This window comes from Schistocerca cancellata, chromosome 1 (genome assembly GCF_023864275.1).
Source record: "Schistocerca cancellata isolate TAMUIC-IGC-003103 chromosome 1, iqSchCanc2.1, whole genome shotgun sequence".
Lineage (NCBI taxonomy): Eukaryota > Metazoa > Arthropoda > Insecta > Orthoptera > Acrididae > Schistocerca > Schistocerca cancellata.
The window spans coordinates 759,862,453-759,876,792 of NC_064626.1; positions in this window are offsets into that span (position 1 = coordinate 759,862,453).

The window sequence follows — 14,340 nt, forward strand, 5'->3', positions numbered from 1 at the left end:
TACGATAAATAGTTTAGAAGAGAAGAGAATAGAAGCTTTTGAAATGTGGTACTACAGAAGAATGCTGAAGATTAGATGAGTAGATCACATAACTAATGAGGAGGTATTGAACAGAATTGTAGAGAAGAGAAATTTGTGGGACAACTTGACTAGAAGAAGGGATCGCTTGGTAGAACATATTCTGAGGCATCAAGGGATCACCAATTTAGTATTGAAGGGCAGCCTGGAGGGTAAAAATCGTAGAGGGAGACCAAGAGATGAATACACTGTACAGATTCAGAAGGATGTAGGTTGCAGTAGGTACTGGGAGATGAAGAGGCTTGCACAGGATAGAGTAGCATGGAGAGCTGCATCAAAGAAGTCTCTAGACTGAAGACGACAACAATAACAACAATAACTTTTCTTAATACAGTCCAGTAGTTTTTATAATGTTTCATTGTTTCTGGATCATTACTCCTTCTAGCTATAAGATACGTTTCCCTTTTCTGTTTACAAGATATTTTTATCCCATTAGTAAGCGATGGCTTTTTAGAAGTTTTTCTCGCAATTTTATTTCACTGTTTTCTTAGGGAAACGGTTTTCGAATATACTCACAAAGGTATCATGAAATAGGTTAAGTTCTATCTTAACATCAGGTTCCTTGTACACTTCATGCCAATATAACTGTTGTGAGCTTTCCCTAAAATTTTAAGTTGTTGAATCGTTCACTGAATTCACTATTTTGGAGGTCTGTTTTACATTACTGTGTGGAACTATGTCATATACTATAACTAGCTGTGCATCATGATTACGCAGACCGTTCTTAACATGGAAAGTTTTTATTTGATTAAATTTATCATAAAAGCGTTATCTATCGGTGTGTTGCTTTTCTGTACCACCCGAGTAGAAAAATCACCCCTCCATCTGACACATAGCACAACAAAGAATCCAAGTTTTTCAAAAAATAGCTGAAATTTTCCTAATGGGCAATAATTATAAAAGTACCATTATTTAGTTTAAGTTCACATGCAGATGCCTCTATACATTGCTCTACACGAAATTCTTTTTTGTTTTTCGTACTACGACAGATTTTAAATGTATTCGCAACTGCTCCTCTCTCCATGGTGTCTCTATACATGTATACATGTGCTGAAAGTTTATATCCACCTACATTTAGCTTTTCCACATCTGTGACTACATGATGTTAAGACAGGCATTGTACATCGATTCCACCCTCAGTTTCTAAATCTTCTATACAAACAAGAAACTCATCTACTTTGGTTCTTAATCCCCTGATATTCTGATGCAGTATACTAACAATATATTTCATTGTGGTTTTATGATTATCTTCCGCCATACCAACATTATTTTTCACTGTGTTTTTATGAGAATCTTGTGATATTTTAACATCTCTGTTACCTGCCCACCTGAGCTGCTCATTAATCTTAATTTCATTCAGTGTTGAATCTCTGGACACTGATCGTAGTCTAAAAAAGAGGTACTCCCATGAGTTTCAATACCCCCCTCCCCCTTAAAGATTTTGGCAGCATCCCTGCCAATTTACTCTTCCATTTCCTACTGAGATGGAGACCATGTCTTGTGATATCCCACGTACCAATATCATCTACAGGAATCAAACCTATGCCTGTCAAAGTAGCTGCCCAAAGCAGCTGATCTAGCTCCACATTGACCCTCCTGGCAGAGATGTTCAATGGGGGCCGATTTATGGCATGAAGGCAGGAACCAAGCCAAAATTTGTATGATTCGTTGCAGATGTAATTTTAATCAGGTCACACTCAGTATTGTGGCCCTGATCCCCAGCAATACTGTTTCCCGCTTCACCGACTACCGAAACTTGATCCTGCTTTGTAAAACCCTTGCACAACGATCCTACAATCTCTATCACTTGGCGAAGACACGCACTGGACTTGAAAAAGCTTGTAACCTGATGCCTGTCACCTAATTTTTCCTGCAAGATATGGCCCACATCTCTCCCATGGCTTATCCATAACAGAACTTTCCTCCTACTTTCTACTTTTCTTGAAACAGTTAGTTTCCTGATGAAACACTGTTGAATACTGACTACTTTTAAATCTACCTGAGCCTCTTCCTTAGTTAATTGAGGTAGCAAGGCAAATCTATTGTGCCAATGATGAAACTGTCAGATACTGCTCTATTTCTGTGGCCCCTGTTCCTTGCTATCACTTCCCACGTGTCTTCACCCCTCTCCCCCCTTAACCTCATCCGTTCCGCCCTAGCACTACCCAGTTCAGCCTTAAGGGCTCTAATCTTCCCTTCCTGATCAGCTATTTTCCTATCCCTTGAACCCACTTTGCAATACCATGGAGGATACCCATTTACTTCTCCAATCCCCATGTAACTACATTTCCTCCAATGGAACCGTCTGCCACAGCAGATGCGTGTTTTAGTTATTATATTTTAACGTATCTCCGCCACAACATTAACCCAGATGTCTCTATTTCCTTCTGAAAAATACGTTTTCATAAACGCTGAAACCATGGTCAAGGGTTTTAATAAACATTTCTTTTGTAAACGACTGGCTGTTGATTAACTAATCAAGAAGATTTCATTCTATTGTTGTTGCTCCAGCCACGTACAGAATTTTAGCATTTTCCCAGTTGGTAGTTGGATTATTAAAATCTTCACCAGTGATTACAGTATGGTTGGGGAACTTATGTAAAAGTGAACTGACATTTTCTCTAAAATTTTCAGTTGCATCAAGAGGTCAGTCTGGTGGTCGATAGAAAGATTCACTTACCATTGTATTCCTACTCTGCTACTGAGTCTTGCCCAAAAATCTCGCTTGCAGCTTTAATTTCTGTTTTGGTTGGTTGGAGTGTCTTGCCCACTGCAACAAATACACTACCTCCATTCCCCGTTTCCCAACTTATCCTTTCAGCAAAAATTAAATTCAAACCTGAAATTATGCATGAAAGCACAACTGTATAGATTACCCAGAAAAAGATGTCAGATATGTTAGCAAAATTAGAATCCTAGGTGTTGTTACCTCAGTTGCAAAGAAACAAACCCATATGAGTGAATAACAAAACTGAATTGCAGAAAAAGTTTCTACTACAAAGGTAAAAACCCACACTGCGAAAAAAGTCAATTCAATAGATTCAGTTACAGAAAAAATAAACGCAAATGATTCGAAAATAAAAACTTTACCTACTGATAGCTCTTCGAAGTACCATAGCTACAGAGCAAGTTATAATTAATGAAACTGTTGAAAAGCTGTCTTGCTGAATGGATCAGACAAAAAAGCACATTGGAGGGAACCTTGATAAACAAGTTTCCTTGATACAAGAAGATATATCCAGTTCGACCAAATGATGAAATAAACACGTAATCTAGATGACTGATGACAAAATCTCCACTCTGGAGCAAGTGCAAAGTGAATATATCTCAAACCGGTTCTCCAACAATGGCAACATTTCACTGGGACAGTGTGAGATCAACCCCACAGAATACATAAAATCTTTTCGAAGAGTCATTTCAGATAGCTCAGATCATATACAAAAAAATTAAGTTCGTTGCAGGATACATGCAAGTGGCTCTACGTTATTGTCTACTGAAGCATTGGAGAAGTACTCAACTAACAATGACTTCGAGGAAGTGTTTTCGGCCAAGTTCTGGTCAAAAGGACAGCAGGAAATATTACTTAAAGAAGTATTTAATCTTGGAGCATACAACAGCAATCAGGGCACCCCGCAGGCTTACTCTGAAAAATATTTAAATAAGATGAAGTATTTGATCAGGAGACAGTTCAAACTTATGTGTTTACTATAAGGAAAATCTCCCGATTAGCATCAGGGAATAATTAGTTATCGTTGCTCATCACACCATTGACGAATTTTTATCTGTAATTGGAATTTTTATCTGTAATTGATACCTTCGATTTACTGGAGGATATGGGGTGCAGTAACAAGAACAATGCTCGTGCAAAACACTAAAACAATCGAGGCATATGAGGAGACAGACGCTCAGGCGAAAATTTGCGAGATTGACAAGCACTGCTGGTGCATGAAAATATTTGTGGTGAATGGCAAAATAATAATAACTGTGATGAATAGGATGCATGTATAAAAATTAATGTGAGATCGGAAAACATACGGAACAGACATTAACACTCCAGTTGTAATAATAGACATCGTGATAAGAACCAAAGTTTGGATGAGTACACTGATTGTAACAAACAGGAAAACTAATTTCAATCACACTGGTATCGTCGAAAATTTTCCACGGTTTGAAACCATTAAGAATCGATCGGCTACTGTCATTCAGACTGAAGGAACCAATACAGTGGCAGTTATTGATTCTGGGACAAAGATGACATTAATGTTGACCACTCTGTTCAGACGAATTTCTGAATGCAAGAAGGTGCCAACGTTTCATCTCCACACATACTGAATCCTTGGTGCCTTAGGTAAGTGAAGTAAAGCTGTTAAACTGCGGGCCCCCCTTGAAGTAAAACTTGAGGAACAAGTAGTGTGTTACACTTTCCTTATTGTCGACAGCATGGTGGCTTGTCACATATTAACTGTCGATTTTCTTGCAGCAAAAAAAATCAAGTGATCGACTATTCTGGAGGGTCATTCGTTTTATGATTAGGTAGTTGCTCCTTCGATGTAAATTTATTAGCTTCACCTCAAGCTAATAGCTTGTTCTGTCTGCAGATACAAGTGCAGTGGTGGGTACAAATGCAGACGCAAACATCTTAGAAACTTAAACACTTGAAGTGTCAGTGAAACAATAATGGCCATTGAGAATAAAGTATCCAAATCAAGTCATATTAATGACCACCAGTGAGTCGATCTGGAGGATGTTCTGACCATAGGAAAATATTTTTTAGGAAAAGCCTGGAGTAATAAACTGTTATGAATACAAACCAGAAATTGTACCTCACAAACTATTCAATCTGCAATCATATTCCATCCCGTGGGTAAAAAGACCTATTATAACAAAATAAATAAATCAGATATTACATTGTGGAGTAAATAAATCATCTAAAATTCTATTATTTCTAACAAAGCACTGGAACTTGTCACCATCAATATTTATGGGCCACGAGCAAAGACTGGAGTCTACTATGTGGTAGAACTGTATGATGCATTTAGCAAATATTTATGGCTGTACAAAATCAGGAATGTGATGAGTACATCTCTCATTACACATATGCAAACTGATTATTTTTTAGAGTTGGTAAGCCTGAAGCGCTGCTCTCAGGCAATGGCACCCAGTTTATGAACGACAAGTGGATAAACATTCTCTGGAAAAGTGGGGTAAAACAAGTTTTGATTTCAAGACACCATACAGAACGGAGTGCAGTTAAGTGATGTTTCTATGAACACAGCATGAGACCATATACAGACTAAGTGGTTAGAGCATTTGGAAATCTTCACAAGAATAGAAAATGATCTGCCAAAGACAATGACAGGTTACACACAACATGAGTTGCTGTGTGACAGCCCAGAAGATATTGAATGGTGTAAACCCGTTCCAGAACTAATACAAGACAAAGAGCGTTGCACAGATAAAATCAAAGAAACATTGATAAACTGATCCACGAGAGCGAACCAAAGCAAATTATATTTCGATATAAAGGTTACTCAAATTTATGATTATTAAGTCAGTCACTTATTTTTGGTTCACAGTCATTCCCAATCTTCCCTAATAGCAAAGAAAATAAAGAATTGGGAAATTATATGGATTGGACCAACTGGAATCTTAAGTATCCAACATCCAGAATCATAGTTACCTTTCCCAGTTCAGGGAGAATGAAAGGATTGAAAGTCGTAACTGGAATTTCCGATAAATATTTATCGTTCACATGTATTATTATGACCGTTGTTTAGCATAGGTTTACTTTTCATGACTGTATTAGCAAGTAAAGTATTTTCTACATGTTAGTCCAAGAACAATTTATGATATTAGTTATAGGATCGACATGTTGTTTAGTTGGACATTATGTTTTCATAGACAACCTGTACTGTAGAATTAGGAGATAGGGACACAAGATATTTACATTCCTGGTAGTTGTTATATGCTTGCAACACTGGTCAACTGCAGTTATTGTCTATTTGCCAATGATTTGCTATCTTGTTCTGATCAAATGTGGCTATGCCCTGTTGTTCTTTTTGCAATTTCAAGGCTAAACTCAGTGCAGAATTTGCGTGTGAAGGTCAGATAATCTTCACAGTACAGTGAATTATGATTATCTGAGTCCATCTTGCAAACACGTAACAAAATATTTACAGTGGGTCTTCCTATCGATAAATAAATACAAAGCCAAGAGCTGTAACTATCGGTTCATAATTTGGTTTTGTTTCATTAATCATAAATTTCAGTACAGTTTACTATGACAAAGATTAGTCAGGTTAAAGTCTAATTCATTATGCTTTTCGCTATGGGCATAACGTTTCTAGTGATAAACATACCTGGGGCCATGATGTTTGCTTTACAAGTGTACATTGTGTCTCACTTCATATGGACATGCATGTGAATCGTATAGCCAGTACGGTGTTCTTGAACCTTGATGTGTTTCTTGAAGTTTTCTCGGTGTACTGAATGTGCTATGAGGTTTCAGGATTGCAGCCAGCTCATGTTGACATGTTGCCACAATATTTCAGCTGGCAATCGTTCAGCCATCTTCAAGTCAGTGTTAAGGAACTCTGCGGTAAAGATGACACAAACAGCTAAATCACACACACACATACACACACAGAGAGAGAGAGAGAGAGAAGAGAGAGAGAGAAAGAGATAGAGGGAGGGAGAGAGAGGGAGAGAGAGAGAGAGAGAGAGAGAGAGAGAGAGAGAGAGAGAGAGGAGGTAGAGAGGGAATGAGGGAGGTAGAAGGTAAGTAAAATCAAATTTGACGCCAAACTCACTTGAGAACAAGTGAACGCCACTGATAGTGCATACACAACGACATTTATGCTGTGTTTTGGCAAAGTTTGGTCAGTGTTATTACTAACATATCCAGCTGTCACAGGTCCTGCAGACCACGCGCTGCTTCCACAAACTTCCTGTTTCGTGCTCGCATTCTCCAGGTGTCTTCAGTTCTCAGGGCTGCCAGATCCTTCGCAACGTCGTCCACCCAACGCCCTTGGTCGTCCTGTGGGATGTCTGGTGTTTGGTGTCCCCTCAAGTGCTTTCTTCACCTGTCTTCCTTCTGGCATACGGGCTACATGACGTAACCAATAGATTCTTTTGCTCTTCAGCTTCTATAGTATTGGTTGTTGCATCAAGAGGTAGATTTCTTCATTCTTCCTCCTTCTCTCTTCCCCTTTATCGAAAATCGGTTCCGATATTTTCCTCATACTCTTCCTTCAAATATTAGTAGCTTTCCCTTTTCTTATTTAGCCGTGCTCCACGTTCTGAACCGCACATGACTGCTGGGCATATCACTGTATTATATATTCTCACCTTTGTACTCGCTGATATTGATTTTGAACAGAGCGTCTTCCTGAGGGAATACAAACATTTCTTTTCCATTACTATTCTTTCCTTGGTGTCCATTTCTATATTGTTTTCGTTGGTGACCAAGGTCTCAAGTATTTGAATTGGTGAATTTTCTTGAAACTCATGCCATCTGTATCAAGAAATTCCTGCTATTCTTGTCTTCTTCGTAATTGCACGAATTCTGTTTTGTCTTGGTTCACCTTTAGCCTAACTTTCTGTACGTAGATGCCCATTTTCTGGTACATTTCTTTCAGCTTCCGGTTTGATTCACTTAACAGTACTGTATCATCTGCTTATGCGAGACAATTGAAATTGCCATCCATCTGTACTCCAGCCCATTCCTGTTGCCCACATTCCCGTATTGAGTTTTCTAAATTGCTATCCACCTGTACTTTAATTCGTGTTGCCTATATTCCCTTATTGGTTTCTCTAAGATGACATTGAACAGAACACATGACAGTGCATCCACTTGTCTGAGACCTATCTCAAACTCGAATATTTCTAATACGGCCCCTCAGCAACGCACTGCTGGCGTTGGCCCGACCCATCCATCCAAGTCTGCACCATTCTCACTGGCTTCTCAGGGATTCTGAAGTCACGCTGTGCATTGTATAGTCTATTCCTGTGAATGCTGCTGTATGCACGTTGAAAATCGACGAACGGACTATAGACATCGTTTCTACCGTATTCACAGTGTTTTGCAGACAATTGTCATAGGATAAAAATGTGATCTATTGTCGATCGGTTTGGCTGAAAGTCAACTTGGTATTCCTGTATGTTGTTCTCTATGAATTGTTGTAATTTTCTGAAGATAAAAAATTCAAATGGCTCCAAGCATTGTGGGACTTAACATAAGAGGTCATCAGTCCCCTAGACTTAGAACTACTTAAACCTAAATAACCTAAGGACATCACACACACCCATGCCCGCGGCAGGATTCGAACCTGCGACCGTAGCAGCCCCATGGTTGCAGACTGAAGCGCCTAGAACCGCTCGGTCACAGAGGACGGCTTCCGAAGATAATGGCAGACAATACCCTATAGTTTACATTCAGCAAACCAATGGCTCTGTAGTTACTGCATTCCATTTTGCTTCCCTTCTTGTATATTAGGCATATTATGGCCAATTTCCATTCTTCTGGCTGTCTCATTGTTCTGTATCAACTTGATAAACTCCCTCTTTGATTAATTCTCCTATTGTTCTGTTCTCCCAAAGGGTCTTGTTGTTTCTCTTTTCATTGCAAACTTCACATCTTCTTTAGTAACTTCTCATTCTTTATCATCTTTCCTTTCCTCCATTGTGTCTGCAGATAGCATCTTAACTGGGTCTGGGCGTTTCAAGAGTTCTGAGAAGTATTCTCTCCATCTTTCTACAATCCTTTCGTCATTTATCAAGCCGCCGTACTTATCTCTAACGAAAAAGCTTGGGCTTTGAGATCCACGTTTCAGATTTTTGATGCATTGGAAAAATTGTCTTGAATTCTTGTTGTAGCTCTGTGCTTCAGCTTGTTGTAATAAACTGGTAACATAAATTCACTTCTTTGTTCTCAGGATTCTCTTCGTCCCCCTTCTGATACTGAGAAAATGTTCCCTTTTCTGCTCATTCTCCCTGTCAGTTAGCCACCCCTCACTCACCTTCCCTCTCTTTTTTACAGCCTTCTGGTATGTCTCGTTGAACCATTTTTTCTTCTTCATTCTCTTCTTCCTTCCCAACGAATCCTCCGCGACAATTGGTACCGTGGCCTTTATTTCTTTCCACTTTTCCTCCACGTTCTCTCTTGCTTCTAGGGCCTCAAAACTGTTTTTTATTTCTACAGTATATTGTAAGGTAGGTGCACTTTCTCTCAGTTTTCCAACGTTGAAAGTAGGTTCTAGCGTCCCCATCTTCTTCTTATGGATCGATACATAGTCAGCTCCGCTATAGTACCTTACGTCTATGGCTCTATGCCTACAGCGCTCGTCCACCAAGATGTGATCTAAAGTTAATTGATAGTTCTTTCATCTGGCGAGCACCAGATTCCTTATGTATTCTGTTGTATTCGAAGACGTCGAACTTACTCTCAGGTCCTTTAAGATAACTAAGCTGATCATCCCCTGACCATTCTCATTGGTCTCGTTTTGCAAACTGTGCCTTCCTATAACTGGTATACAAAATTCTTCTTTTGTTGTATTTTCATTAAAATCTTTGAGAACTATCTTGATCTTTTAGGTTGGTGTGCTCTCAATTACACTCCTGGAAATGGAAAAAAGAACACATTGACACCGGTGTGTCAGACCCACCATACTTGCTCCGGACACTGCGAGAGGGCTGTACAAGCAATGATCACACGCACGGCACAGCGGACACACCAGGAACCGCGGTGTTGGCCGTCGAATGGCGCTAGCTGCGCAGCATTTGTGCACCGCCGCCGTCAGTGTTAGCCAGTTTGCCGTGGCATACGGAGCTCCATCGCAGTCTTTAACACTGGTAGCATGCCGCGACAGCGTGGACGTGAACCGTACGTGCAGTTGACGGACTTTTAGCGAGGGCGTATAGTGGGCATGCGGGAGGCCGGGTGGACGTACCGCCGAATTGCTCAACACGTGGGGCGTGAGGTCTCCACAGTACATCGATGTTGTCGCCAGTGGTCGGCGGAAGGTGCACGTGCCCGTCGACCTGGGACCGGACCGCAGCGACGCACGGATGCACGCCAAGACCGTAGGATCCTACGCAGTGCCGTAGGGGACCGCACCGCCACTTCCCAGCAAATTAGAGACACTGTTGCTCCTGGGGTATCGGCGAGGACCATTCGCAACCGTCTCCATGAAGCTGGGCTACGGTCCCGCACACCGTTAGGCCGTCTTCCGCTCACGCCCCAACATCGTGCAGCCCGCCTCCAGTGGTGTCGCGACAGGCGTGAATGGAGGGACGAATGGAGACGTGTCGTCTTCAGCGATGAGAGTCGCTTCTGCCTTGGTGCCAATGATGGTCGTATGTGTGTTTGGCGCCGTGCAGGTGAGCGCCACAATCAGGACTGCATACGACCGAGGCACACAGGGCCAACACCCGGCATCATGGTGTGGGGAGCGATCTCCTACACTGGCCGTACACCACTGGTGATCATCGAGGGGACACTGAATAGTGCACGGTACATCCAAACCGTCATCGAACCCATCGTTCTACCATTCCTAGACCGGCAAGGGAACTTGCTGTTCCAACAGGACAATACACGTCCGCATGTATCCCGTGCCACCCAACGTGCTCTAGAAGGTGTAAGTCAACTACCCTGGCCAGCAAGATCTCCGGATCTGTCCCCCATTGAGCATGTTTGGGACTGGATGAAGCGTCGTCTCACGCGGTCTGCACGTCCAGCACGAACGCTGGTCCAACTGAGGCGCCAGGTGGAAATGGCATGGCAAGCCGTTCCACAGGACTACATCCAGCATCTCTACGATCGCCTCCATGGGAGAATAGCAGCCTGCATTGCTGCGAAAGGTGGATATACACTGTACTAGTGCCGACATTGTGCATGCTCTGTTGCCTGTGTCTATGTGCCTGTGGTTCTGTCAGTGTGATCATGTGATGTATCTGACCCCAGGAATGTGTCAATAAAGTTTTCCCTTCCTGGGACAATGAATTCACGGTGTTCTTATTTCAATTTCCAGGAGTGTATTTGTTCTAGTTGCTCATAGAACTCTTGCTTTTCATCATCTGTTTTATCTTCTGTCGGAGCATGAACATTGATAAGTGTGATGTCTGTCACTTGGTTCCCAAGTACTAATCTTTTGTTAACAGCTTTGCATTCTTTAACCGAATTTGCTACTCTGTCATGTATCACAAAACCAGTGCCAAATTCATGTTTATCTACACATCTGTCATAAAACAGTACATGTCCCTCTTCTTTGTGAGCACCCTCACCCAGCCATCTTTTTTCTTGTACTGACACCAAGTCCAGTTTATGCCGCTTAATTTCTGATATCATAGTCTGAGTGGTTTCTGGTCTATATAGGCTTTGAACATTCCAAGACTCAAAATCAAAATTTACAAATCCTAGGCCATTTTCCCTTCGCACATTACACCTTCCAGTGTATACATCCGTGTCTGAGTCAAGTTTGTGTTTCGTAACAAAGACCTTTTTACGGGACTGGGTTGTTAGCCCAATGCCCAACCCTCCTCCTTTATCAAAACTTGAGACCAACAGTGACTTTTACAAGGCAACATATCCCAGGCGAAGTTAACTCAAGAGAATCAAAATGAAAAAAGATTTGCAGGAACTAAATGTAAATAATCGCAGACATAGTTGGGAAATATTTCAGCACAACATAATTACATTTAGATATAAAAAGTGATGAGTTAACTCACCAACCAAATTCACATTAACATAATTTAGTTGCGTATTACAAGCTATCAATGCACGATAATGTACAGAGAGTCCTGCATAACGCCATAAACTAAATGACAATTTCGGCTTAATTTTCTTAGATTAATTATTGCTTAAAACATGTTCAAATTTTACAGATTTAAATAAAGCAAACCCACTGAGGTTAGCACAAAGGTGCTGAAATACGTTTGGACATATACGGAAAATCAGCGTTTTGCATAAAAGTCTGACCTTATATCCCGTAATTATTAAACAGATGTTGTCACCTGTGATGAAGGAGGACAAAGATTCATTTCGCTCTCTGCATATTCTTTTTTCTTCTTTGTTGCACTATGACTTCTCCTGGTCTTTGTGTTCATTCAACAGAATGACATCATGAGAGTAGAAATGCCCATCTGCTCAGTAACTACAGGGTGGTTATAATCAAAGTGCAGCCGCTCACAATGGTCCATCGTGGGCTGTAATTATCGTATGGCAGCGAAACTTGGTAGATATTCTAATGCAGTAATGCAGAACTGATTTACCCTGGGAAAAAAAAATTGTTCCAATTTTGGCCATCATGAGCAAATCTAGCGCAAAAGACTCGGAGAAATGTTTTCGTATGTGATGGATTAGGAACAGAACGCGAGCAGTAAAGGTGAGACTAGTGAGAAAGGCATAATGTTGATTCTCATAGTAACCACTGCATACACAGTTTCTTAAATAAGAGCACTGCAGATGCTAAAGACATGCTACGCGGCGCCAGATTTCCACCTGGTGGCCAAAATCTGAACTAATTCTTTTCCAGTGTAAATCGGTTTTTCATTACTGTATTACAATATTTATCAAGTTTCGCTGCCCTACAAAAATTACAGCCCACTGTAATCTCCCTTCTCCTTCCTTCTTCCGTCTATTGTCCACATTAAACAATGCCCAGTCCAAGTAATTAATAAGCAAGGTCTTTTATGAAGATTTAAGAGAAGCGAAGATTACAATAAACTTTCAAGTTTACTTTGTTTGTCATGTTGAGATGGCTCCAGTTCTTCTTGTCTAGGGGTCTGATTCTTGAAGCTGAAAATCTAACATCCGGTCCTCACAGTTGGTTTGAACTAAATAAACCGGGAGATTATTGTTGCAGAGTTTTTTACATAAATATATTTTCCACCGATTTTCTCACATTTTAGTATGTCATGCAGTATTTTGTTTTTTCACGTTAATAATGCCGATATTACATTGTCCGCACCTACTATACAAAAATACGCCCGTTCAAATCAGAGGCAACCTTACAATTCCCTTACTCTGCGGAAATAACTATATTCCAAAGGGTTTACAATTTTTCTTAAGAGATGAATTCCTACTTGTTTTCGTTACGTTATTAATTTCGATTATTATTTCATAAATGAATCCAGAAATAAACATAATAAACAGTACATCATTGCGTAATTAATAAGAAATTTTAAGCATGCAAGTCATTCGTAATTTCAAATGTTTCTAATAGAAATTACATGTACATTCAGAACTAGTACTTATCGATTATAACATCGAAACTGAAATATTTTACAAAGTAATTCCTTTTCATAAATTTTAGCGTGAAATATAACATACTGTGTATAAAATTATATGAACGTTTGCAGAAAAGCAACTGGGATAATACTGACTTGTTTAAATTTCGACAAAAAGAATAATACTGCTATCGACAACTACTATTGAGGAAAAGTAATGCTAGTGGAGGATGTCCTGTTACATCACGCTGGACCTCCGTTCAAATGGTTCAAATGGCTCTGAGCACTATGGGACTTAACATCTGTGGTCATCAGTCCCCTAGAACTTAGAACTACTTAAACCTAACTAACCTAAGGACATCACAGACATCCATGCCCGAGGCAGGATTCGAACCTGCGACCGTAGCGGTCACGCGGTTTCAGACTGAAGCGCCTAGAACCGCACGGCCACACCGGCCGGTTGACCTCCGTAAATACCTCCACTTAAATTACAACCACCCAGTAGATGCCATAGTACAAGGTAGCAGCCGGCCGGAGTGGCCGGGCGGTTCTAGTCGCTACAGTCTGGAGCCGAGCGACCGCTACGGTCGCAAGTTCGAATCCTGCCTCGGGCATGGATGTGTGTGATGTCCTTAGGTTAGTTAGGTTTAATTAGTTCTAAGTTCTAGCGATTGATGACCTCAGAAGTTAAGTCGCATAGCGCTCCGAGCCATTTGAACCATTTGAACAAGATAGCATTTTCAGTACGCAAGAATATGTATTCGGCATACTGACAATGTAGAAGCTGCCACCCAATTTCTCTAAAAGTCGAAGTCGTGAAACCTTACATCAGCAACAGGCTTCTGGAGAAGCTGACCAGACAGGAGAAACAGAGCAAATGAAGTCATAGTTTCCGAACGATTATGCCCTGCTGGTCCAGTCTGTTGTGAGTTACAGGTCAGGAGTGCTGCCATTTGAGAAACATTAGCCAGCCTGACACCCACATAAACTATCTAAGCCAGCCGGTGTGGCCGAGCGGTTCTAGACGCTTCAGTCCGG